This window comes from Marmota marmota, unplaced genomic scaffold (genome assembly GCF_001458135.2).
Source record: "Marmota marmota marmota unplaced genomic scaffold, marMar, whole genome shotgun sequence".
Lineage (NCBI taxonomy): Eukaryota > Metazoa > Chordata > Mammalia > Rodentia > Sciuridae > Marmota > Marmota marmota.
This window is the reverse complement of record NW_026000052.1, coordinates 578,204-602,511: the sequence shown is the minus strand read 5'-3', so window position 1 is coordinate 602,511 and position 24,308 is coordinate 578,204. Positions and strand designations below refer to the sequence as shown.

The following is a 24,308-nucleotide window of genomic DNA, read 5'->3' as shown; positions in this document are numbered from 1 at the left end:
CCCCATCCCCATTATGAATCAGCATCCTTAAATCAGAAGACATTTGGCATTTGTTTTTTTTTTTGGACTGGCTAACTTCGCTTAGCATTATATTCTCCAACTCCATCTATTTATCTGCAGATGCCATGATTTTATTCTCTTTTAATGCTGAGTAGTATTCCATTGTGTATATATATACCACATTTTCTGTATCTATTCATCTACTGAAGGGTATCTAGGTTGGATCCACAATTTAGCTGTTGTGAATTGTGCTGCTATAAACATTGATGTTCTGTTTTTAAGTCCTTTGAGTGTAAACCGAGGAGTGGGATAGCTGGGTCAAATGGTGGTTCCATTCCCAGTTTTCCAAGGAATCTCCATACTGCTTTCTAGATTGGCTGCACCAGTTTGCAGTCTCACCAGCAATGTAAGAGTATGCCCTTTCCCTTACATTCTCGCCAACACTTATTGTTGTTTGTATTCTTAATAGCTGCTATTCTGACTGGAGTGCCTTGAAATCTTAGTTTTGATTTGCATTTTTCTAATTGCTAGAGATGTGGCTGCAATTTTATGAGTACCACCTTTTACAATTTTTTATTATTTCCCCTTGCCAGTGTAAGTTAACAGTGGTCAGCAAAGAGCCCTATCTTCCTTCTAGGTCACACGATGATGAATAGTGATATCCTAGAATGTATGGGGACTCTTTTTCCCCCACAGATGTTTGTTGGGCACTTGTAATTTGTTTGTTAATGTGGCCAAGTTTTCCCGGCGCTTATAGTCCACCACCCCTCTACTGCTGGTGGGATTTAGGTGAAGTTATACCTCTGACCTGAGAAAAAGAATATGGTTCTCTTCTTGCATAACATTTCTGACCAGAACTCTTTCTCCCCATGTTGTTTAAAAGAGGCAGTGGTGACCTGGAAGGGGAAGGATATTCAGGGGCATAATAACTGTGGGATCTGCTACAGCTAGCATGGAGCTCTGTCCTGGACTGTCTTGGGCCTTGGTCTGCGTCCCTCCTGTGGGCTGGTGCTCATGCTGTGGGGCCTCTTAACAGAATAAACCAGGTTGCTGCTTGGCCAGGAGCTGAGGGCTGGTGAGTTCAGAATAGCCTCAGCAACTTAGATCCTGTCTCAAAATAAAAGGACTGGGGATGTACCTCAGTAGTAAAGTGCTTCTGGGTTTCATTCCTTGTATCAAAAACAAAAGAAAACAAACCAACTTTTTCCTCATATCAAAAAAATATTAGGGGGGTCGGGGGTTGTGATTCAGTGGTAGAGCACTTGCCTAGCATGTGTGAGTCACTGGGTTTGATCCCTGGCACCATATGAAAAATAAACAAATAAAATAAAGGTATTGTGTTCGTCTGTAACTAAATATAAATAAATAAATATCTGTGTGTGTGTGTGTATGTATATGTGTGTGTGTGTATATATATATATATATATATATATATATATATATATATGGGCTGTTTCTCTCAAGGTAATAATTGTGTGAAAGTGTGTATTGATTGAGAAAATAGAAAACAACAAATATAACAAAAGCAGTTATGAATCTAGTGACATTAAGACCTATGTGGTGATATTATTTTCCTTGTCTGACTTTGGTGCCAGGAGGTGTCAGTGCCAGGAGGACCTGTGAACTTGTGGGTCCCTTCTAGAGACTCGATTGCTTTCAGGACATCCTGGCCAGTCCTGGAGACTGAGGCAGGTGGTGACTAACTAACCCTGAACTTCCTTTATGATCTTAAAAACAATTGGAAGAGACAGGAGATGGGCAGCCAGCATTTCTAGAACACCAGGCTTTGAGTACAGAGAGCTTGGAGGACCAGTAGAGAGCAGCAACAGAAGCAGCAGCAGCAAGGTGTGTTGTCCATTTGGGGTGGTGGTGGGGGTCAGGTGCCATAGGTAGTTCCCAGGCATCCTGAATACCAGTTTTTTCATAGAACATTGTTTTAAGAAACAAATTCTAGAGCCAAAAGAAATTAAACCATATCACAATCTTTACTGGAATCTGTCAAAGAACATTAAAATGATATCAGCTAGAGCCCACAGTAGAAAATCTCAGTATTCTCTTTCCCTGGCTTTCCTGCACTGTACAGTCTACCTCAGAATCTCACAGTGGGTAGAAACTCCCACATGCTCCTGATTCTGAGCTTCAAGGCTTTTTCATTGCCTTTGTTGTTCTGTCCAGTTTCAAAAGCAAACTGAGGTTGTCTGTGGCCCTACTGTGCATATTGGCCAGTGTCTCTAGAAAAGAGCCAGTGAGGTGTGTGTAGACACAGGAGAGAAGTGGCTCATGGGATTATGGAGGCCAATTCAACTTTCATGGCAGGGTACCTGTTGGGGGAGACTGGCAGTATGGCTTAGTCCAAGTCCCACTGTCCCAGACCAGGGGAGCTGATGGTGTAATTCTCAGTCTGAGGTCAGAGGCTTGGGAGACTTGGGGGCTGTTATGCAAGTCTTGGAGTCAAAAGGGCAAGATTCTGCAGCTCTGGTGCCCACAGCAAGGGAGGAAGGTGATCCAGCTCCAGGAGAGAGCATAAAGTCCCTTTCTTTTTCTTTTTCTTTTGTCCTCTTTTTGGAGTAGCTGGGATAACAGGTGTGCAACACCATGCCCCGTGACTAGGTATTCCTTAATTCGGTCAGATGACACTAAAATTAATCATCTGTTTTAGTCAGCTTTTTTGTTGCTGTGATCAGAAGGCAAGACAAGAACCATTAGAGGAAGAAAAGCTTATTTGGGGGCTCATGGTTTCAGTGGTCTCAGTCCAAAGATGGTTGGCTCTATTCCTTGGGGCTTGACATGATGCAGAATATCATGGCGAAAGTGTGTGGCAGAGGAAAAGCAGCTGGGGACATGACACTAGGAAGCAGAGAGAGCTTGCTTAACAAGGACAAAATATGTACACCACAGATAACACCCCATGGTCTACCTCCTCCAGCTACACCCTACCTGCTACAATTACCACCCAGTTAATCCCTATCAGGGGAGTAATTCACTGATTGGGTTAAGGCTTTTGTAACTAGTCAACCTCACCTCCAAACCCTCTTGGATTGTTTCACACGTGAGCTTTTGGTGGACACTTCATCTCTAAACTGTAACACCATCACACATGCATCATTTTGTGCAATCATCCTATGATGGCATGGCTCATCCCTTGATGGAGAGGCCTGCAGTTTATATTTAATCATCATTTTAAAAAGTATCCTTTCAGTAGTCACAGAATACTGTTGTGCACCAGGTATTGTGCTAGGTGCTGGAACTGTGAAGAGAAGTAAACCAAAGTCCATGTTTCTCAGGGTTTCCTCCTATCTAGGTGTGTACAGTGCATGGTGTGCTGGAAGAGCCAGGTGGCCTTTCAAGGCTTAGGGATAAGTTGGAGCCACAGTGAAGCAGAAAGTTGCATCTAGGGTTCAGGACTGCCAGGTTCAGTCTTGGAATTTTAAGTAGCTGGTATAGTTGGGCCATAAGGATTTGACAGGCTGTTTTTGGACCTGAAAATTATTGGGCTAGATTAGGGATCCACAAGCTTTTTTTGTAAAGGATCCACGTGTGCAGGCCACACACAATCTATTGCATTTTTTTTTTTTTTATGACTTAAAGTAAAAACTGTTCTTTGCTCGTGGAAGTAAGTTGGCCGCACCCCGACCTAGATTGTGTGCCATGAAGTGTGAGCTCAAGCTTATTGGCAATGGGGAGCCACTGAATTTATAAAGAGAATTATGGCAAGGTCGTAATTTGAGAAGGCTAATTTTAACTGCACAGTATATGCTAGGCTGAAGAGATAGATGGGAGTTAGAAGAAGGAATTGGTAGACGATTCCTTTTACCCTTGGCTTTAGGAAGGTTATGACTTAAGGTGGCAGTGCAACTTGGCACTGGGTTTGATCCTCCAGCACCACATAAATGTAAAATAAAGATATTGTGTCCACCTAAAACTTAAGAATGAATATTTTAAAAAATAAAAAAGTTAGGGAAGTTGTAAGTATGATAAAGAGTGGAGTTCCTGTGTCCCCTCCCCCCCATCAGTGGTGAAGCGGCCTTCTTAATACTCTGTGATTCTTAAAAAAAAAATTGTTTTTAGTTGTAGATGGACACAATATCTTTATTTTTATTTATTTATTATTTTTTATGTGGTGCTGAGGATTGAACCCGGGACTTAATGCATGGGAGGCAAGCACTCTACCACTGAGCTACAACCCCAGCTCTACTCTGTGACTCTTAATGTTTCCTACAAAGACATTCTTTTAATCATAATAGCAGCCATCACTGGGAAGTTGATACTTAGTTTTAAAAACATTTGTGTGTGTGGTGTCCTGCCGCCACTATTTTGCTGCACAAAAATATTTTCTGACTTTATTGTTGTAGATATATTACATCTTCCATTTTAAAGGAATTCCTTCTGATTCCGTTGATTTCATAGTCTTGTATTAGCTAAGTTTATGTTTGTGCACCTCAGTCTTCTCCCCTGCTGTTTCTTTGTGGTAAAATATTCTTAATATCACTCTAACCCTTTTAATATTTTTTTAAGTATACCGTTGAGTGATGATGAGTGTACTTTATGTGGCATATCCATCATCGTTGTAATTATTATTAGCTGAGGCAGAAACTCTGCCCAGGAAGCAACAACTTCTCTTTTCTCCCTACTCCCAACTCTTGGTAACCTCTAATGTTCTTTCTGCCTCTAATTTGCCTAAACTAGATATTTCAGAGAAGTAGAATTATGCAACATTTGTATTTTTGCATTTGGCTTATCTCACATAGTTTTCAAGATCCATCCCTGTTGTATGTGTAGTATGTTTCAGTACAATATTCCTTCTTATTGTAGAATAATATTTCATTGTGTGGAATATCACACTTTGTTCTTGAGGGTTGTGCTTGTTGTGGCATATTTCAGTGTGAGTGTATTTACCACATTTTGTTTATACATTCATCTGTAGGTGGACACTTGGGTTGCTTCTGTCTCTTGGCTATTTTGAATAATGCTGCTATGACCATGATTGTACAAGAATCTCGCACAGACCTTCCTTCAGTTGCTAGATCACATGGCAATTCTGTTTTCCCTCTGTGCATCCTGCTTTAGCCCCAGTAGCCTACCAGCACCAGAGGCCAGGCAGTGGTGCCTGGCCACAGTTTGTTCTGGCATGGGACTCTATGACAGACCTGCGGATGGGCTGGTAATTGTTTTTACCATTTTGAGGAACTGCTGTATGTTTTCCACTGCAGTGACACTGTTTTACACTTCACCAACGGTATAGCTTTGCCAAACTCACTATTGGCTATCTTTGTGATTATAGCTGCCTGGTGGATGTGAAGTGGCACTGAATAGTGCAGATGGGGATGGGCTTGCTCTTGCCCTTGGCCACCCAGTCCACTCCTTTTGGATCACAGTACTGTGCTTCCTGGCTCTGGTTGTTTTGTTCCCTTTTCTCACAAATTCAGGAGCTTTTAAAATTCTTTTCTTGAAATATAAATGGTGTCCAGTTTACTAAAAATTCACAGGAAATTGCTAATTCTATTGAAGTACACAATAGCCAGAAATAATTAATGAGATTGATTGGTGTCTGAAAGTATTTGGAAATGGTATAAAATCAGAATCACACAAAAACATTGGCTGATATTACTCAAGGTGCCAGGATATTATCTGGGAAGAATGACCAACAGTTGTAAAGAATATTTGTACGTACCTTCCCATATTTCTCGTGGTCTTTTCTCATCATGTGTTTTTTTTTTTTTTTCAAATTAACCTTTTCTTTCTACCTTGGAAGGGAGTTCTTAAAACTGAAAAGCGAGAAAACACTCTTTTTATGTGGAAGACTTGGAGCTATAGTTTCATCTCAGGCCATAATTGGCAAGTGACATCTGGAGTGATTGTCTGATGTGTTGACAGGGCATTGTGGGCTGAGTGTGGTGGAGAGTGGCAGGGGGCCCTGGGCATGCTCTTGGGTCTGCTCAAGTGGTCCTGCCCCAGGGGAAGGTGTTAATCACTGTTGAGACCTCTGTGAGGTACCTACAGCACCATGGGAGGAGCTGGCCTGGTTTAGTGCTGCAGTGGGTGTAACTGACATCAGTGCCAGCTGACAGGGAAGGGACAGGGGCACGGCAATGACACTCTTTAGAACAAGTATTTGCAAGCTCAGGTAAGGCCTTAAGGACAAGTCAGATGGGGTTGGGGGGGTGGCTGAGGTGTGGCTCAATGGTAGAGCACTCCCCTACCACATGCGAGGCCCTGGTTCAGCACCACATAAAAATAAATAAATAAATAAAAACGAAGGTATTGTGTCCAACTACAATTGAAAAATAAGTTTTTTTTTTTTTTTTTTTAAAGACGAATCAGAAGGCCATATGACAAGTCAGAAGGCCATGAGGTCCATATGGCATAGTGAGGCCAGACTTTAGAGTCGGGTGCATGTGGCCTCTCTGCCCACCTACCCATGAGTTTGGACTATATCCTTTAAGGTATATATAGAGAGCCAACAGTTTTTCAGCATACCAGTTATAGGCCTTTATAATTTTTATTTTTCCAACACTGGGGATTGAGCCTGTGGGTGTTATACCAATAAGCTATATCCCCAGCCCCTCCTTTTGTGTGTATATGACTAAATACACACACACACACACACACACACACACACACATATGTATGTATTTAGTTGTAGTTGAACATAATACCTTTACTTTATTTATTTATTTTTATGTGGTGCTGAGGATTGAACCCAGCACTTCACATGCAACTAGGCAAGTGCTCTACCACTGAGCCACAAATCCAGAACTCCCATTTTTTTTTTTTTTTGTGGTCCTGGGGATTGAATCCACGGCCTTATGCATTTGAGGCAAGCACTGTACCAACTGAGCTATATTCGCAGCCCCCCTCCCCCAGCCCCCCTCCTCCAGCCCCTTCTATTTCATCTCATCTCATTTCGAGAGGATCTTTCTAAGTTGCCCAGGCTGGCCTTGAACTTGTGATCCTTCTGCCTCAGCTTTCTGACTAGCCAGGATTACAGGTGTATGCCACTGTTCCCAGCAGTTATAGGGCTTTTTTTGGTACTGGGGATTGAACCCACAGGTACTTAATCACTGAGCCACATCCCCAGCCCTTTTTTGTATTTTATTTAGAGACAGGGTCTCACCAAGTTGCTTAGGGCCTTGCTAAGTTGCTAAGGCNAAAAAAAAAAAAAAAAAAAAAATATATATATATATATATATATTGACAAAAGAGAATGGTGAGAGTGGGTCTGTGGCAGAGCTGTTTCATTCATTTGGAGGAGGTATTATGAGGCTCATATGGCATAGTGAGGCCAGATTCTAAGAGATTTGGTTTGGGGGATGACTGACAGGGGCTTCTTGTTTGGCATATGGCAGATATTAGAAATAAAAATTTTATTATGTGTTTAATATATTGTATAGTAATAATAGCTGATATCTATTGAGAGAATGTACATCCCCACAGTCCAGAACAATCTGAGCTTCAAATTAGCCCTTTGTTTTGGGTTGTGTTAGTTGTTAGTTGCTTCCATTTTTTTAAAGATCTTTTTAGTTGTAGATGAACACAATACATTTATTTTATTTGTTTGTTTTTATGTGGTGCCAGGGATCGAACCCAGCATGTCACGCATGCTAGGCAAGTACTTTACCACTGAGCCACAACCCCAGCCCAAGTTGCTTCCATTTTACTGAAGGGTAAACGAGGCACGGTGCATTACGTAACCAAGATAGATTACTGCCGGGTTTCTGATTTCACTACTAAATGGCTCAGGGGGTCACTCCAGGTAAACTGGGCTGACAGGGCTGCATGAGATAACCATACAAGAGACACACTACCTTTTTCTTTGGGGTCGCTGTGACGGCTCCTCTGACCTTAAGGGTCCGCAGGAAGAGAAAGAGCGAGAGCATGCGCTGACCCCTTTTATTGAGGAGAAGCTATTCAAATGAGGCAAGGGGTCAGGTTTCAGGGGGCTGAGTCTATCTTCATGATGTCCACTGTCAGCAGGTGACTGACACCTGGGTAGGCCACACCCAAGGGCACAGTAAGAGAAGGGGACACATATAAGGCACTTCCATGGAAGATTCTATCCTAAACAGGGCAAGGGATTATATTACAAAGGAACAGGTGAGCATAACTTCACTCATGGGGCTGTAGCAATACACACCCATGCACGAGACACGGACCCTCGGACCCAAGAAGGGTGGGAAAAGCTCTGCCACATTTCTGTGACTGCGCGCCTCAGCACCCAACTGGGGAGTGTGACTCAGTCACGTGTAAGGTTGGTCTCCCACAGATTACACATCTAGTAAGTGGCAGAGCTGACATTTGAGTCTGATCAGACTGGTTTGTGAGCCCTGGTACTCAGTGTTACTTTGGTGTCTGGTTTCCAGTGCTCAGTGCATGATGCAATGTGGAAGGTCCCAGGCTGCCCAGGTACCTACAACCCAGTGTGTGGGTAGAGGTGGGTGTAGCTCTCCTTTTTGATGCAAAGAAGGCATGACTATCTTCTGTTTTAGATCTAGTTTTTAGTTAAATTGTTATAATATATCTACTCTTATAATACAGTTAAAATTGAAGCTTTTCATAAGAGTAGATATCTTACAACTGGGTGGTAGTTGACAGTATTTTGCCATACCATCCCTGTGTTCTTTCTACCCTTTTTAAAAAAAAAAATTTTTTTTTTAGTTGTGATGGACCTTTATTTATTTATATGTGGTGCTGAGAATCGAACCCAGTGCCTCACACATGCTAGGCAAGCACTTTACCACTGAGATACAGCCTCAGCCCCTTTCTACTCTTCTTGATCTTTTATTTTTTAATTTTTGCTCAGGTGTCTTCGAGGTGTCATGAAATTTTCATCTTTAAATAATACTTGGTATGTATCCTTAAAAAAATACAGACTTAAAGTCAAACACAATGCTGTTTTCTTTTTCTTTTTTTTAATTTTTTTTTTTTTTTTTTTTAAAGAGAGAGAGTGAGAGAAAGAATTGAGAGAGAGTGAGAATTTTTTAATATTTATTTTTTAGTTTTCGGTGGACACAACATCTTTGTATGTGGTGCTGAGAATCGAACCCGGGCCGCACGCATTCCAGGTGAGCGCATGTGAGTGCGCTACCGCTTGAGCCACATCCCCAGCCCCCACAATGCTGTTTTCACACCCTTGAAATTAACAATAACTGGGGGTATCATCTAACTACTTTCACGTTTTCCCTGATTATTTCGAAATGTGAGTTTTGGATTGTTGTTTTGCCCCCACTAGGATCCTGACACAGTCCACACTTTGTACTTGCTTAGGTTTAAGACTGGTGTCTAGAGCAACCCCTATCCCCAAAGTCTTCTCATGCCACTGACTTGGTGAGGAACCTATCAAGTGGTCTTATAGAATGGCCTACGTTGGATTTCCATCACTGATTTTTTTTACGGCACAGATGTTTATGAGGCATGTTGCTCCTCTTAGGGCTAACAAATGACAGCACACTGAGCATTCCTGCCTTCCCTGGGACCGTTCATATTTTGAAAATTGGCTGAAATGAGGAAGCAACAACTATATCTTTAAGGTTAAGCCAGCAGAGCTCTCAGTGCTACATCACTGGGCTCACATTGGGCACAGAGGTGGGCCTGGGGCTGGTAGTGTGCAGGCCCTGTTCTTGTTCTGGGTCTTCTTTCTATGAGACATTCTTTTTTGAATTTTTTATTGTGCTGAGAGAGAACCCAGGGTTTTGTGCATGCTAGGCAGGTGCTCCATCACTGAGCCACCCCTCAGCCTTCTGTCAGGTATTCTTGTTGGTCATGGCCTTGTGATTTCTAATGGAGTCCATGAATTTTCATCTTAACTTGCTCCATATTAAATTTAGAGAGAGAGAGGGAGTTCAGGGCTTGCCTGCTCCCAGCCCTCCAGTGGAGGTAGTCTGCTTCCAGGGGATGTGTTCTGAGCTGTGTGCTCTGAGTGTTTGCCAGTTCCAGCCAGCAGCCCAGCCATAGTTCCACATGCTCATATGCTGTGCTACCATGGAGGCAGGAACTGTCCATATGGGAGTCTGGCTGACCAGGTGGAGGCCCCACTGTGTAGTAACTCCACTGGGAAGGCAGGCCAGGCTGTGAGGTGTCAGGTTCAGAAAACTTGATTTTGTTAGTAAATCAAATTGGTCATTGTACGAAACAAACTGATGTGTAAACTAGAAAATTAGCACATTTATTGGTCATAAGAAACAGGTACCACTGTCTCCATGTAGCATAAAAGTTGCTTGACTTTAACTCCTGCTGTATGTTTTGGAACAGATAAGACTCCGGCCAGGAGTCACTACTCACACTAGGGAGCGTGTTCTCATAGCTGGCTCTCGTGCATGAGCAGGTTTTAGTGACTGGAAACAGAGGGTTGGTAAAAACTTCAACCTGCACCTGCCTTGCATTACTACCAGGCCTCTGCCCATGCTTTCTCAGCGCTTGGAACATTTGTGCTGATCAGTTTAATCCCTCACATCCTCAGCTTGCTGCATCTTCTCTGTAGGTTGAATTCCCTGAGGGTACAGATGAGGACTGTTTAGCTGGGGCCTTAGCAGCCAGTGAGCATGGAGCTTGGATTGCTGAGCGAGCTCTGTGAGCCAGACCTGTGCTGGGAGTACAGATGGCTTTCTCCTTACCTCTTGGGATATTGGCATTGGCTGGGGAAGGAGTGTTGTGCAATGCCCTACCTGATGACTTGGTGGTGAAACAACAGTGATTGTCAGACAAGGCACAGGGGTGAAGATTTTCTGGTTCTGGTTCTGGAGCCTTGATGGAAAGCCTTAGACACTGGGCTGGGCTCATCTGAAGGCTCACCTGTTGCATGGCTGGTGGCTGGAGCCCTCTGTGTGGTACAGGCTTCTCACATGTAGTGGTTGGGTAGCATTGAGGGGAACTGATGTGGTGGAGCTGTGCCCATAGCATGCTGATGACTTTGGGACCTTGGTGTTAGGCAGAGTCACATTACCATGTTCTTTGTGCCCAGGCAGCTGTGAGGCACACCCAGGTAAAGGTGAGGGAATGTAGATCCCTCCTGTGGGTGGAGGAGTGTCAGCATCACAATGTTCAGGGACCTGTAGAATAAATAGGATATATGTCAGACCTGCTTTAGGAAAAATTGAGTGGCTGAAAGAGTCCTCCATAAATGCAGCAAGGATGGGTTTCTTTCTTTGCAGGAAGGCCCACCTAAGGGTTAAGTAGTAGATGGAAAGGAAATCTGTTCTGGTATTTTGAAATCTCCTTAGTGTAATTTCTGGGGTTACTTTGGATATTAATTGTTTTCTCCAAATTTAGGAACAAACTTTCCTTTTTCTGCCAAGGAAAAAAACAAAAATCAAAAGGAAAAGAAAATTTCTGAGAGCTGTTGAAAGGATTCATTCTTTTTCTCTCCGCCCCCTTTGATAATTGGGGAAGCTGGTATGTGGAAATACTTGAGATCAGAGATGGGCAGATAGCGCTCTGCATCTCTGAGTTTGCTGAGCTGGAGATGCTCCGGTCTTTGAGAACTATTTGCATTTCCTGATTTTTTGTGCCATGACAGTTCCCAAAGAGGAAGCACACCTCTCCTCCAGACTTGTTATAGTCAGAGTGAGTCTTTTTCATAGGCAGGCAAGTTTGAAGAGAGTTTGCCAGGTTTCCTTTCCAAAATGTCTTGTCACCTGGATCTGTCTTCACAGTGCAGGTAGCTGATATATAAAAACGGATCCCCTCACAAATGGCAGGATAAATATACTTTGAGGCCAAAGTGGGAAAGAAGGGTGTTCATTCCATGCAAGAATGTTTTTTTCTTCTTTTTCTGCCTCCCACATGAGAGTCATTCATACCTTCTGTTTGTTCTGTGTACCTTTGTAGTCCTGCTGTTCTGGTGAGGAACCCGGCTTTGAGCCCTTCTGTTTAAACTGGCTCTTAAACATGAGATATGTACAGCTGTTAAAAGTTAGTTTTCTGTGCATGCACAAGGGCCCTGAGTTCTTTGGCCCTGCATGGACGTGAAGGAGACTTGGGGAGGCTCTTTCTGGGGAGGCGGAAGCTGATCTGTGAGATGGTGTGGCTTTCAGGAAGGGAGGGCTTAGTCTACCAGGTCCCAGTTCCAGAGGAGGGAATACAGCCTGTGGCCTTCAGTTTTGTCTGTGAGCCTTGCTGCTTCCTAGAAGGTCTGAGCCAGTAAGAACAGACCTTTAAGTTGACTCATGAAAACCGTAGGATTTGCAACCTATGTATCACGTTTTTTTTTTTTTTTGGCAGTACTTGGGATTGAACCCAAGGGCATCACACATGCTAGGCAAGAGCTCACTGAGCCACTGGGGTCACAGGTGTGGCTGCTGCCCCCTTTCCAGGTTATATTTTTACAGGTGGTCTCTGTGAGTTACACAGTAGGCACTTGTGGCCTGTGTTTGTCTTGAGGAAGCTCCCACCTGACCTTTGGGCTGACCAGCCTGGCTGTGTTCCCACCACAGGGCTGTCCCATTGCCCAGGCACAGTGTTGTGGAGACTGGAAGCAGTTTAAAGTTTCTGGTAACTTGATGAGTTTCCTTGTGGCCTAGGATATAAGGATGCCTTCTGTGGTTAACCCTCATGGCTGGGGTGAGAAGTTCTCTGGGTCAAGTATTTTGTGCTTGCTGAGTCAGTAACAAGAGAAATGCCTCTTGAAGGCATTTGCCTGGTAGAGCCACATGCAGGTACCTCTCTGGTGGTGCTGAGAGCAACCACATCCTCATGTCTTCACATGACTCCTACTTGCAGAGTGCATGGCCTTCTCTGAGAGCCTTTGGATGCCGCTGAGTCAACTGGGCTGGTTTCTCTTGCATCCCTTTAACCTCTTGGTAGCATTGAAGGTGCTGTGCAGAAACAGAGACTGCTTAATGGGTGCTGAGAAGAAGTCATCGTTGTCTTAGTCTTTGGTGGTACTGGGGTTTGAACCCAGGGCCTTATGCATGTGAGGCAAGCACTCTACCAACTGAGCTATATCCCCAGCCCAAGTCGTCATCGTCTTAATATTATTAGTTTGCTGGCAAAACACAAACTCAATTGGTCTTGTCTGGCTATGTTGTTCAAAAGCAGGGTATGCGGTGGAAAACTTCAGGCTTTGACTAGGAAAAGAAGCAAAATGACCACTTTTTTTTTTTTTTTTTTTGGTGGTGCTGGGGATTGAACCCAGGGCCTTATGCCTGTCTCTTATACACNCTCAAACTTGTGATATCCCTGTCTCAGCCTTGTCTTTGAGTTTTAGGAGTCTTGTAGTGGTCATCGTCTGAATTCTGTGCTCTTTCCTTACCAGACTCTTTTTTTTTTTTTTTTTGTGGTACTGTGGATTGAACCCAAGGGCATTTAACCACTCACTGAGCTACACTCCCAACCCTTTTTATATTTTATTTAGGGTCAGGGTCTCCCTGAGTTCTTAGGGCCTTGATTAGTTGCTGAGACTGGCTTTGAACTCGCAGTCCTCTTGCCTCAGCTTCATGAGCTGCAGGGATTATAGGCATGTGCCACCGTGCTTGGCTTCCACCAGACATTGTTGATTTTAAAAAAAGAAAAAATAAGTGGTTTGGTAGAGTAGATGGGGGCAAGCACCTGGAAGGCTGGGTTATGGGCAACATCACCTGCAGGTGTCCTTCTCCCGTGCGGGAGGGTGCCCCATCTGTCAGGCGAGCTGGCTGTGCAGGTATGAGGCAGCTCCACTGCAGCAGGCATTTCCAGCAGTGCATTACCAGGAATGCATGGTAATCTTCCCTGGAAAGTTGGTGTTTCATTAAATTCTAGTCCCGGTTCCTTTTACTGTACGTATAATAGAAAAGATTCTTTTAAAAAGTACCTAAAATCAGTAGCAGTGAAATTTTAGCTAAACTGTATTATGGCAAATTACGTTTGATGCACAGTCCTTTCATGTTAAATGGCATTAGAGAGACGGTACTTATAGATGGAAGACAATGCTGTCCTTTCACCAGTGAGAAGGAATTCATTCGGTTGAAGTGTCACTTATTGATTGCTTTTTTTTTTTTTAATCTATAGATGGTGTGAAGTTGTAGTGATTATTGCATGCTTATTTTATGATTATGTTTAGAGGCAGGGATATAAGTAAAGGACTGGTAGGTTTTTAATTTTAATCATTAAAAAAATCTAGATTATGGGCTAGGGTTGTGGCTAAGTGGTAGAGCGCTTGCCTATCTTGCATGAGGCACTGGGTTCAATCCTCAGCACCACATAAATATAAAATAAAAATATTGTGTCCACCTAAAACTAAAAAATAAATTTTAAAAAATCTAGTATATGTAGATGTACATCCCCATGTGGTAGCATCTGTCCTGTGTGTCCAGAAAGACTTTGTGAGGTCACTGAAATGGGCACACACAGATACCAGCACTCACCTAAGGAAGGTGGTTTTACATGTGGGTCTTTTTCCTATCCAGGGTCTCTTTTGCATGTTCCCCGTGTCTTGTGACATTTCATGGTACATCTGTCTTGGGAGCTGGGTGCACTTAGTCCCACTGATCTAGCCTAGGGAAGTTTCTGCTTTACCTTCTGGAAAACTTTTTCCCTTAGTTTTCCATATGTATCTAAACATACTAATTTGCATTGAAGGAAAAGGTTTCATGAACTGAAAATATCCTCCTTTTTTCTCTAGCCACCTCAGTGCTTTAGAATGTTAAAATGGACCAAGAATAGAACATAGTTTCTAGGAGGACAGTAGACCTCGGCTCTGGTATGTCAGGATGCAGAAGCAGCTCCATTATTCTGCTCTTCTTTCCCAAGGGTCTGCTTTATTGCTATCGTTTGTGACCCATTTTGATTGTGGATTGGCTGGATTTTGTGTGTGGGTACATGCAAGTGGCTTTTCAGCCTTTATTGTCTATATGCTGCTGTAACTGGGTTTTTATATAGGCCATGAAGTTGACTGAGGATCTGTATAGGCTGTGAAGGAGCTGTTCTTGTGGTCACTCTGGCACCACAAATCCCCTTCTGTTTTACCACTGAGAATGGCAGATTACTGTGTGTCTATAAACAAAGGTGTGACCTGACAGCCCCTCTGTGCACTCACAGGAGGAAGGAGGTACTCAGTTGGACCAGGGCCCAGGGCTCAGAGGGAGGGACTCGGGCCCTCTTTTCTAGTGAGGGTCTTTTAGCGAGGAGCTTGAGAGCCTTGGCCTACAATTGTAGATACTGAGAATTTTCTAGTGGTTTGATTTTGTTTAAGGAATATGGGAATTTAAGATAGTGTTTAGTAGGTTTGTTTGTTTTTGTACTGGGGATTGAACCTAAGGGTGCTCTACCACTGAGCTATATCCCTACCTCTTTTTAGTCTTATTTTTAATTTCTCACTAAGGTGCCTGGGCTGGCCTGAACTTGTGTTCCTCCTGCCTCAGCCTCTCAAATAGCTGGGATTTTTAGATATATGCCATTGTATCCACTTTGTGTCACCCACCCCCCAAACTATATTTCAGAAGAGTTTTGGCACTACAAACATCTATCTTAAAAGAGATGTGTCTTTGGGTACACCCTTGGCTGTCTGTTCTGGCCTCTATTCCTGTGATTTTCAGCTTCCTTGTTCTACTTGGTACCCTCTCTATACCCTTTACTTTTATTCTCTTTATCTTATTTAGAATTTTGTGTTTAAAAGGTGCTTTGAGCTGGCCATGGTGGTGCATGCCTATTATCCCAGTGGCTGATGTAGGAGGATTGCAAGTTCAAAGCCAGCCTCAGCAATTTAGCAAGGCCCTGTCTCAAAATAAAGAAGGGCTGGGGATGTGCCTCAGTGGTTAAGCACCCCTGGGTTTAATCCTTGGTACCAAAGGGTGTATGTAGGGGGAGAATACTTAAACAACAACAACAACAACAACAACAACAACAAAAACAGTGGCTCTTTGATTGGAAGAAGTCCCAGAATCCCTGGAAATCTCAGGCTGGGTGGGAATTCCTTTTTCCAACTTGGGTTTGGAAGTTGGACACAGTCTACTCCTGTTTTGTCTTTTTTTAGTGTTAGTTTCACCAGAGCAGATTTAACTTTGCTGCAGATCCTTTCCTGCAGCTCCCTGCCTGCAGGTTTACTGCCTAGCTCGTTCCTCTTGCTGCTGCTTGTCTTCCCTTTCCCAGCATGATTGTGTGCACAGATACAGGGTTGTTTGTATTTTTATTTTTTAGATGTTGATGAACCTTTATTTTATTCATTTATTTATATGTAGCACTGAGAATTGAGCCCAGTGCCTCACACATGCTAGACAAATACTCTACCACTGAGCTATATTTTTATTTTTTAAACTTTTTTTTTTTTTTTTTCAGAGAGAGAGATGAGTAGAGAGAGAGAGAATTTTAATTATTTATTTTTATAAATACATTTGTTCTTTCCATCTAATTTCGTTCCCAGTATCTCCTTCTTTTTCTCTAGCCATGTATTGGCCTAGCGATTGAGCCCAGGGGCACTTTTAACACTGAGCTATATCCCCAGCCCTTTTTATTTATTTTGAGACAGGGTCTTACACTGTGNTTTTTTTTTTTTTTTTTTTTTTAGAGAGAGAGAGAGAGAGAGAGAGAGAATTTTAATATTTATTTTTTAGTTTTTGGCGGACACAACATCTTTGTTTTTTGTATATGGTGCTGAGGATCGAACCCGGGCCGCACGCATGCCAGGCGAGCGTGCTACCGCTTGAGCCACATCCCCAGCCCTAAACGTTTTTTAAAATATTTTTTTTTTTAGTCGTGGTTGGACACACTACCTTATTTATTTATTTATTTTTATGTGGTGCTTTTATTTATTTTATTTTTTAATGTGGTGCTAGGTGAGTGTTCTATCGCTGAGCCACAACTCCAGCCCCTTATTTTTTAAAAAAATTTATTTAAAACTTTTTTTTTAGTTGTAGTTGGATACAATACCTTTATTTTATTTATTTATTTTTATGTGGTGCTGAGGATCGAACCCAGTGCCTTATATGTGCAAGGCAAGTGCTGTGCCACTGAGCCACAATCCCAACCCCTCTGTTTTTATTTTTAATTACTGAGAGGAAAACATCTCTACAACTGAAGCTTCTGGAAGAACCCTTGTTCTTGCTCATCTTGTACCTGCCTCTGAATTTGACCTTGGCCTCCCTTGGGCTTTGCATTTCAGAGCAGAGTCTCTGAAGACATGTTTGTGGGTGACTTTTGTCCTGGAGAGATAGATGTGCCTTGTGGGCATGAGGTGGTGGTAGTTACAAACTTTCACAAAATACTTGACCTTTGACCTCATGGGGATTTCTTCTTGCCCAGGACCACTGTCACTTTGTGGGGGTAGAAGCCAGCTCTAGCCTCCAGAACAGCATCATTGTTCTTCCTAAGGACAGCTTCGTGTTCAGTCGTATCAGCCAGGGCAAGCACTACTGACCCGGGTTTCTTGGACTTCTTGTTTTCAACTGCAGCTCCCCAGGCCTGCAGTAGAGAGTCTGGGTGTTCTTGAGTGTGGGCACATGAACCAAGAACCAACAGCAATAGCAAGAACTCCCAAGGGGAAGCTTTTAGGTGGAGAGAAGTGAAGGCAGTGTTTGGAGAAGAGGTGGAAGGTTTGTTCTCCCTGTTCACACTTGCACACGTTGGTTCCCTTCTCTCACCTGCTGTTCTGGTTTGTATTCCCACATGTGCCACTTAGAAAATGCAAGGGCTGATGCTCATGGAAAAGAGGCGGATCAAGGGTGTTTGGCCTCTGGTTCTCCAAGGAGGAGGTGCAGGTGTTGGGTGCCACTTAGTAGACTCTGGTCTTGGCATGGGAATGGAGTCCAGGTACTCCCACTGCCAGTGTTAAAGCTGTGTGACTTTGAGGCTTTATGTCAAGCAGGTGTGGCTCATGCTGAGGAAAAGGAGGACAGAGCAAGAAGCCCAGAGTCGACCCATTGTTATGGCCCTCACTCTTCAACCTCTTGCTGCTCTGAGGCTAAGGGACTAGCTGTGGAAGGGTCTTGGCCTGTGGTCTGAGGAAGGGTATCCCTTAATCCTGGAGATCCCTGGACTGAAGGAATGGATTTTGGACTGAATGCTCCAGGGCTGTTGGAGCATCTTGGAGCCATGGGTGGGGTTCCCAAGGCTGTGAGGGAATACCACATACTATGGGGGGGATATTTCTGGGCTGTGGGGGGTGGGGAGCAGGGGCTGTAGGGCCTTAAGAGCTGATGTCTAGATTGTCAGGAGGATCCCTAGCCACAGAAGGGAATCGTGGACTGTGGGGGATTCCTGGGTTATGGGAAGCGATCTCCCAGTGTACTAGTCTGCTTTTTGTCTCTGTGACCAAAATATCTGGTTAGAAAAACTAGAGGAGGAAAAGTTTATTTTGAGATTAGAATTTCAGAGTTCTCAGTACATGGTCAGCTGATTCCATTGCTTTGGGCCCAAGTTGAGGCAGAACGTCAAGGTGGAAGGTCATGACAAAGGAAAGCTACTCAGATGATGGCACCTGGGAAGCAGAGGGAGAGAGACAGAGTCTCCAGGGACAAAATATAGACAACCAAAACATGCCCCCAGTGACCTACTTTGTTTAGTCATGCACTGCCTGCCTATAGTGATCTTCTAGTTAGTTGCATTCACGTTATAATATTATATTAATGTTATAATTATTAATCCATCAAATGGATTGATCATCTATTTAGGTCACAGCTCTCAAAATGTAGTCATTTCACCTCTGAATGCTCCTACATTAACAGAGGAGCTTTTTTGGGGGTAAGAGGATACCTCATATCCTGGGCTCTCTGATGGGTTTCCTAAAGGTATGGGGCCTGTGTCCAGCCTTGCCCCAATACTTTTACCAACCGAGGAGAGCAGTGGGGCCTTTCTTCTCCCCTCTCCTCCTCATGGCTCTCTGGGATCCTTTTATCCTCTGTGAAATATGGGGTACAGTACCTCTTCCCTGTCCCCTGAAGCACAAGGTGGGAATTTCCTCTCTTCCTGAGGCAGACTGCACCTAGACATGAGGAGATGGTTGCACATCAGTATGTGGCCTCTGTGTTTTCATTTCACTATGCTCTCTGGGAACTGTGTTTACGCAACTAGTGCTGAGAGCTTGTTGGCCATAGTGCTGGGCGCCAGGCAGATCTCCAGGTAGTACTGTGGGTTGGCAGGTTACAGAGACCTTTTACATGTCAGCAGCACTTACTGCATGCACCAGCATGGGAACACAGTGGCTTTTGGAACAAGGGCTCCAGTCCTTATTTCTTAACTGGAAACCAAAGTGCAGGAGCCAGGTTATGATAGGAGACCCCACAGTGGGCAAAGACACTTGCATGTGGTCCAGGTCCCAACTCCAGAGCTGTACCATTTGATCTATGTGGCCTTGACTACACCTCCCAGGATCCTCTTGCTTCAGACTGTCAGTCTGCTCCTGCCCCATTTCCCGACCAGTGCCCTGTCTCCTGAGGTCCGGGCTTGATTTGTGCTTTCTCCCTGTCTAGATCTCACTTTTGTACTACCATGTTTCCAGTCCTCAGACTTCCCTAGCCTTGTCTTTCTAAGGAACCTTTTATGAAAAATAACTTCAGATAGGCAGAAAAGTTGAGAGATTTGTACAGTGACCTTTGGTGGACCCTTCACTCAACATGCATTGCTTGAGATCTTCCAGCTGAGCCCACAAAAGTGCACACGTGCACAGACAGTCAAATATATATATATATATACACACACACACACATATACACATAGGTACATGTGCACACACGCACAACATACTTCTTTCCTCTGAAGCCATTTGAAAGCAAACTCAGACTTCATACCACTTTGTCCTTAATTGCGCACAAGAGCATTTCTCTTTTATAACCATGATGCAATGACAAATCTGGAGGACATTTAGCCTTGATCCAGTTCTCTGTGTACGGTACTTACAGTAATTTCCTTTGTGACAGTTGCGTATGGTGCACTGCACAAATTGTCGTGTCTCTTCATTCTTTATTATTTTTTCTTTTTTAGTTGAAGATGGGCACAGTACCTTTATTTTATTTATTTATTTTTATGTGGTGCAAAGATTGAACCCAGGGCTTTGCATGTGCGAGGCAAGTGCTCCACAACTGAGCCTCAGCCCCAGTCAAGTTTTTCAGTCTTTGACTTTCAAAAAGGGACATTTTTGGAAAGTACAGGCCTGCTGTTTTTTAAAAGGTCCTCAGTTGGAATTTGCTAATGTCTCCTTGTGATTGACCTGAGATTGTGCACTGTTCAGGAAGCTGTAGAAGTGATGTTGTGCAGTCAGTCTATCAAATGGATGCTCTTTGTCCCATGATAGTTCATGTTGACCTGTGGTTAAGGTGTTGCCCACTGGGCTTCTCTGTAGTTAATCTTTTTTACCTTTATAATTAAAAATACATTGAGAGCTTGTAAATACCCTGTTTCTTTTCTTTATATTTTTAACCTTTACTTTGTTTATTGGTGCTGAGGCTCACACGTGCGTGCGAGGCAAGTGCTCTACCTCTGAGCTACAACCCCAGCCCCCCTGTTTCTTATTAAGCTTGCTCCTCATAGTTTTAGAATCCATCTATGCATTGAACCTAACCTATCTGATGGTAGTAGTAAAATAGTGATTTTTCAGTTCCAACTTCTGGTTGCAACCACAATTGGCATTCTATTAAGAAGAAGAGCTTTGCCTTCATTTACTTACTATCTATCCACTTATATAATGTTTATGTCAACTCAGGCCATCATTATTATGTTAAGTGGTTGAAATACATTATTGTGATCATCTATTTTGAGGTTCAAAGTGTCCATACTTAGCCACTAGGAACCCCTTGAGGCATTGCTGTTTCTTGGGACACCCTTGTCATCTTTTGCTCACATTCTTTCTTGGGCACTACTTGGTGCTTTGAAATGGACCTACACTTTTTCTTGCCTTAGACTGGAATTGCTTATTTCTCCAGGAGCTTAGGTCTTAGAGAAAATGAACATGGGTACTGAGACTTAGCAGTTGGTCTGCCTCTTGCTGCCAAGGGTTTGGCATCCCTGCAGTGGTCAGAGCTCCATTGCATGGGTTGCTGGTGAAACTGGAGTTTGAGACAAAATTTGATTCTCTGCTTCTGCTGGTGGTTGGGGTATCTGTAGCCCTGAGAAAGCCTATTTAAGTGTTAGCAGCTAATCCCAGCAGGGATGCCTGCACACATCACCTCTGAGGGTTGTAGCTGGAAAAGCTGGATTCTTCTCCACATCACTGGTCCAGTGATGTTGCTGAAGCTCTTAATGGCAGGCTGTGCCTTCTAGTATCACAGCAGACCCCAATTGTTTCCAGGTTCTTATCTCACAAATATAAAGAATGAAATCCATGGACGACAATGGAAGGCGGGAGTGAAAGGAGTAGGCTTTATTTAAGCAAGAAAAAAAAAAGAGGCGAGAGGGGACTTGATAGCAGATTGCCACTTAGGTGTAAGTCTAGGAGTTTATATAGCTACTGGGTAGGGGCATTGATTAGTATTTGTGCTGATCAGGTCTTGGAAAAGTATGAACACTATTGGTCAGAATTTGTGCTTTCAAATTGATGAATAATCTGCATAATGGCGTACCATCACAACGCTCAATCAAACATAAGGAACACCCGAGAAACTGTTATAAGTCAGACAAAACTCATACAGCATTGTGTCAAAATGCAACATTGTCTTCTAGACATTGGATCCTAGAACAACAACAACAAAATGGCATTGAAGAAAAACTAGTGAAATCAGAATAAAATTTTGATTTTAATTGTAAATAAAATAAAATAAAATAAATCTGGGGTTAACAGGTATTGGAAAGGTACCAGTGCTATTGGTTAGCCCTTGAGTCTGAACTTTCCTGTAACCTCCATTCAGGACTGCCCTCACTTCATGCACCCGGCCTTCAGGCTATGGGTAATGACTTCCATAGGGCTGAGTATGGGGCTGAGCTCCTTACCTAATTTGAAGGTAGAGGAACCCAGGTAAGAAACAAAAATAAAAACCCTTGGTTGGGGCCCATTAACAGTTCTGTCTTGTTTTCCAAGGCTAAAGCCCACATCCTCATCCTCATTCAGGTGTCAGTTAAGGCTCTTTTTGCAAAGGACAGAGGAGTAGGCCACTTAGTACAAGAGGCCCTTTTGCTGTCAAGGTTTTGTTGCTCCACCCTGAGCTGGAGACACATCTGGGCCTTAATTAAGTCTCTGCTTACAGCTTGGTTCTACTTGTGTGAGTAAGGGTGTGGAAAACACATGAAGTGGGAGTGGGATGGAATTTGTTATGGTTTGGGCAATATGTCTCATCCGTAAACCTTTCCTGGCTTAGTGTCCATCCACCTCAGAGGTTCTGAACATTTTGCAGGCCATTGGCCCTTTTTCAAGGGTGATGAAAACCATTTTCTTGCCCACTAGATAATATGTGGAGTCAGCCACATAGAGCATTTGAATTCCAGTTTCAGGAAGCTCTGCCCTTCCTGCTTTTGTCCAAGGCTGACGTGCTCCATCACTTGCTTCTCTTGCTTATCCCTGGCACTGCCATGCTCTGTGCCCTTCCCCATAGGAGTCACAGAGGACCTCAAGCTTGGTCTTTTTTTGCTCCAGAGGATGTTGATTGTGCATCCTAGTTCCCAAGAATTCTAACAGCATCTGTGTGGTGTGAAAAGCAGATGTGCAAGTGGAAGTGGGGCTTGTGGAGCGCCCAGAAGCACTTGCCTGATCTGGGATTGGTGCTTAGTGATAGGTAAGAGAGAAGTGCAGACATCCATGAGGTGCCATCAGCTACAGGTGGGAGGGCAGAATCAGCCATTACCGATAGGATTGAGAAAGAATGCATGTGCCTAGAAACCATTTTCCCTTCAGGCACCCCTGGGGTCCTCAGCCTACACTTTGAAAACTACTAGTTGGGCCACACAAGGAGCTCTGGGGAAGGTGGGAGAGAATAACCTGGAATTGACAGGAAGTTGAGACCTGCTTATACCTTTTCTTGGCCTCCTCCTGGGGTGTCAGTGAGTCACCAGCTCCTCTCAAGAAGGCTGCTGGTGGGAGCATTTGGGAAACACTGGGAATGCTAGATATTTAGCAGGACTGAGGAAGAAGGGATGTTGTGGGGGTTAGGAACTTTGGGTGACAGGGTGGGCAAGACTAAGTTCTTCGGAGGCATAAGTGGCATGAAGTGGAAATAGCAGTGAATTCAAGGTTCAGTAGGAATATTCTGAGAAATTTTTCTGGTGTCTTTAGAAAAAATATTCTGGAAGTTATAAGAAGTTTTTTTGGGAGTTATGCCCTTAGGTTCTGGGAGCCCAAAAGTTTTTGGAGCTCAAAGTGGGAAGATAGGATAGTCTTTATCCTATGTTCCCACCCCCAGTGTGGACAAGGCATTTGCTGGCTCCTGCTGCTGCTGCTTTATCCTGAGAGACCTCCTTAGGAGTACTGTGTGTGTTTACCTTCATTTCTCTGGGCAGACTAAGCTACTGCTGCTTTTTTAAAAAAATATTTTTTTAGTTGTTAATGGACCTTTATTTATTTATATGTGCTGCTGAGGATGGAACCCAGGGCCTCACACATACTAGGCAAGAATTCTACCACTGAGCCACAACCCCAGTCCCCAGACTAAGCTTTTTGAAGGCAAGAGTTCTGTTTGAGGAAAAGTAAAACAATACCAGGAAGCCTTGGGTCATTCATATATGCCTCCCTGTAATAGACGCTTACACTCAATGTTCAGTGACTTCAGTGTCTTTTTTTTTTTTTTTTGTGGTGCTGGAGATGGAACTCAGGACCTTGTGCATGCAAGGCAAACACTCTACCAACTGAACTATATCCCCAGCCTGACTTCAGTGTCTTATTGCTCACTTTTTCTTTTTGTGGTGCCTGGGATTGACCCCAGGGGTGCTCTGTCACTGAGCTATACCTCCGAACCTTTTTGTTTTTTTGTTTTGAGACAGGGTCTTGCTGAGTTGCTGAAGTCGTCCTCAAACTTCCAGTCTTCCTGCCTTAGTCTCCCGAGTAGGTAGGGTTACAGACCTGTTATTTTCTTGATTTACACTTTTTTTTTTTGATAAATTATTGGACATTTGAAATATTTAGATGAATTATTGTTGGCAACAGAATGCATTTTGAAATAAATTGAAGTAGTCCTATAACAATCAAAGTATTTCAGATTTCTAATTATGTAAGTGATATATGAGCACATCTTCCTAAAGGGCTGCCTTAAGAACTACAGAGTAAGCAGGTGTTTCCTTGGGCTGTCTTCTGAATGCCATCCCTTCTCCTGGAGACAACTGTGTTATCCAGTGGGTGAATAAACCCTAGTCATGTGGATGTTTGGTAGTGAGTTTTGTAACTGAATTATTTTGGAGAAGTTATGTTGGTGTACTGTGTTTTCTGCCTTTAATGCATTCAGGTTGATGGCTGTTTTTTTTTTTTTTTTTTTTTTTTTTTTTTTTTT

At 43.4% G+C, this 24,308-nt stretch overlaps 1 protein-coding gene and 1 non-coding gene across 7 annotated transcripts in view; one reads left to right on the top strand and one right to left on the bottom strand.

The window, feature by feature from the left end:
* Ehmt1 (euchromatic histone lysine methyltransferase 1) overlaps positions 1–24,308 on the top strand; it is a 123,664-nt gene that overhangs the window by 2,833 nt on the left and 96,523 nt on the right. The gene's annotated exons all lie outside the window — the stretch shown is intronic.
* Trnav-cac lies at positions 12,871–12,943 on the bottom strand. Its single transcript has one exon. It is a non-coding gene; the product is annotated as a tRNA-Val (tRNA).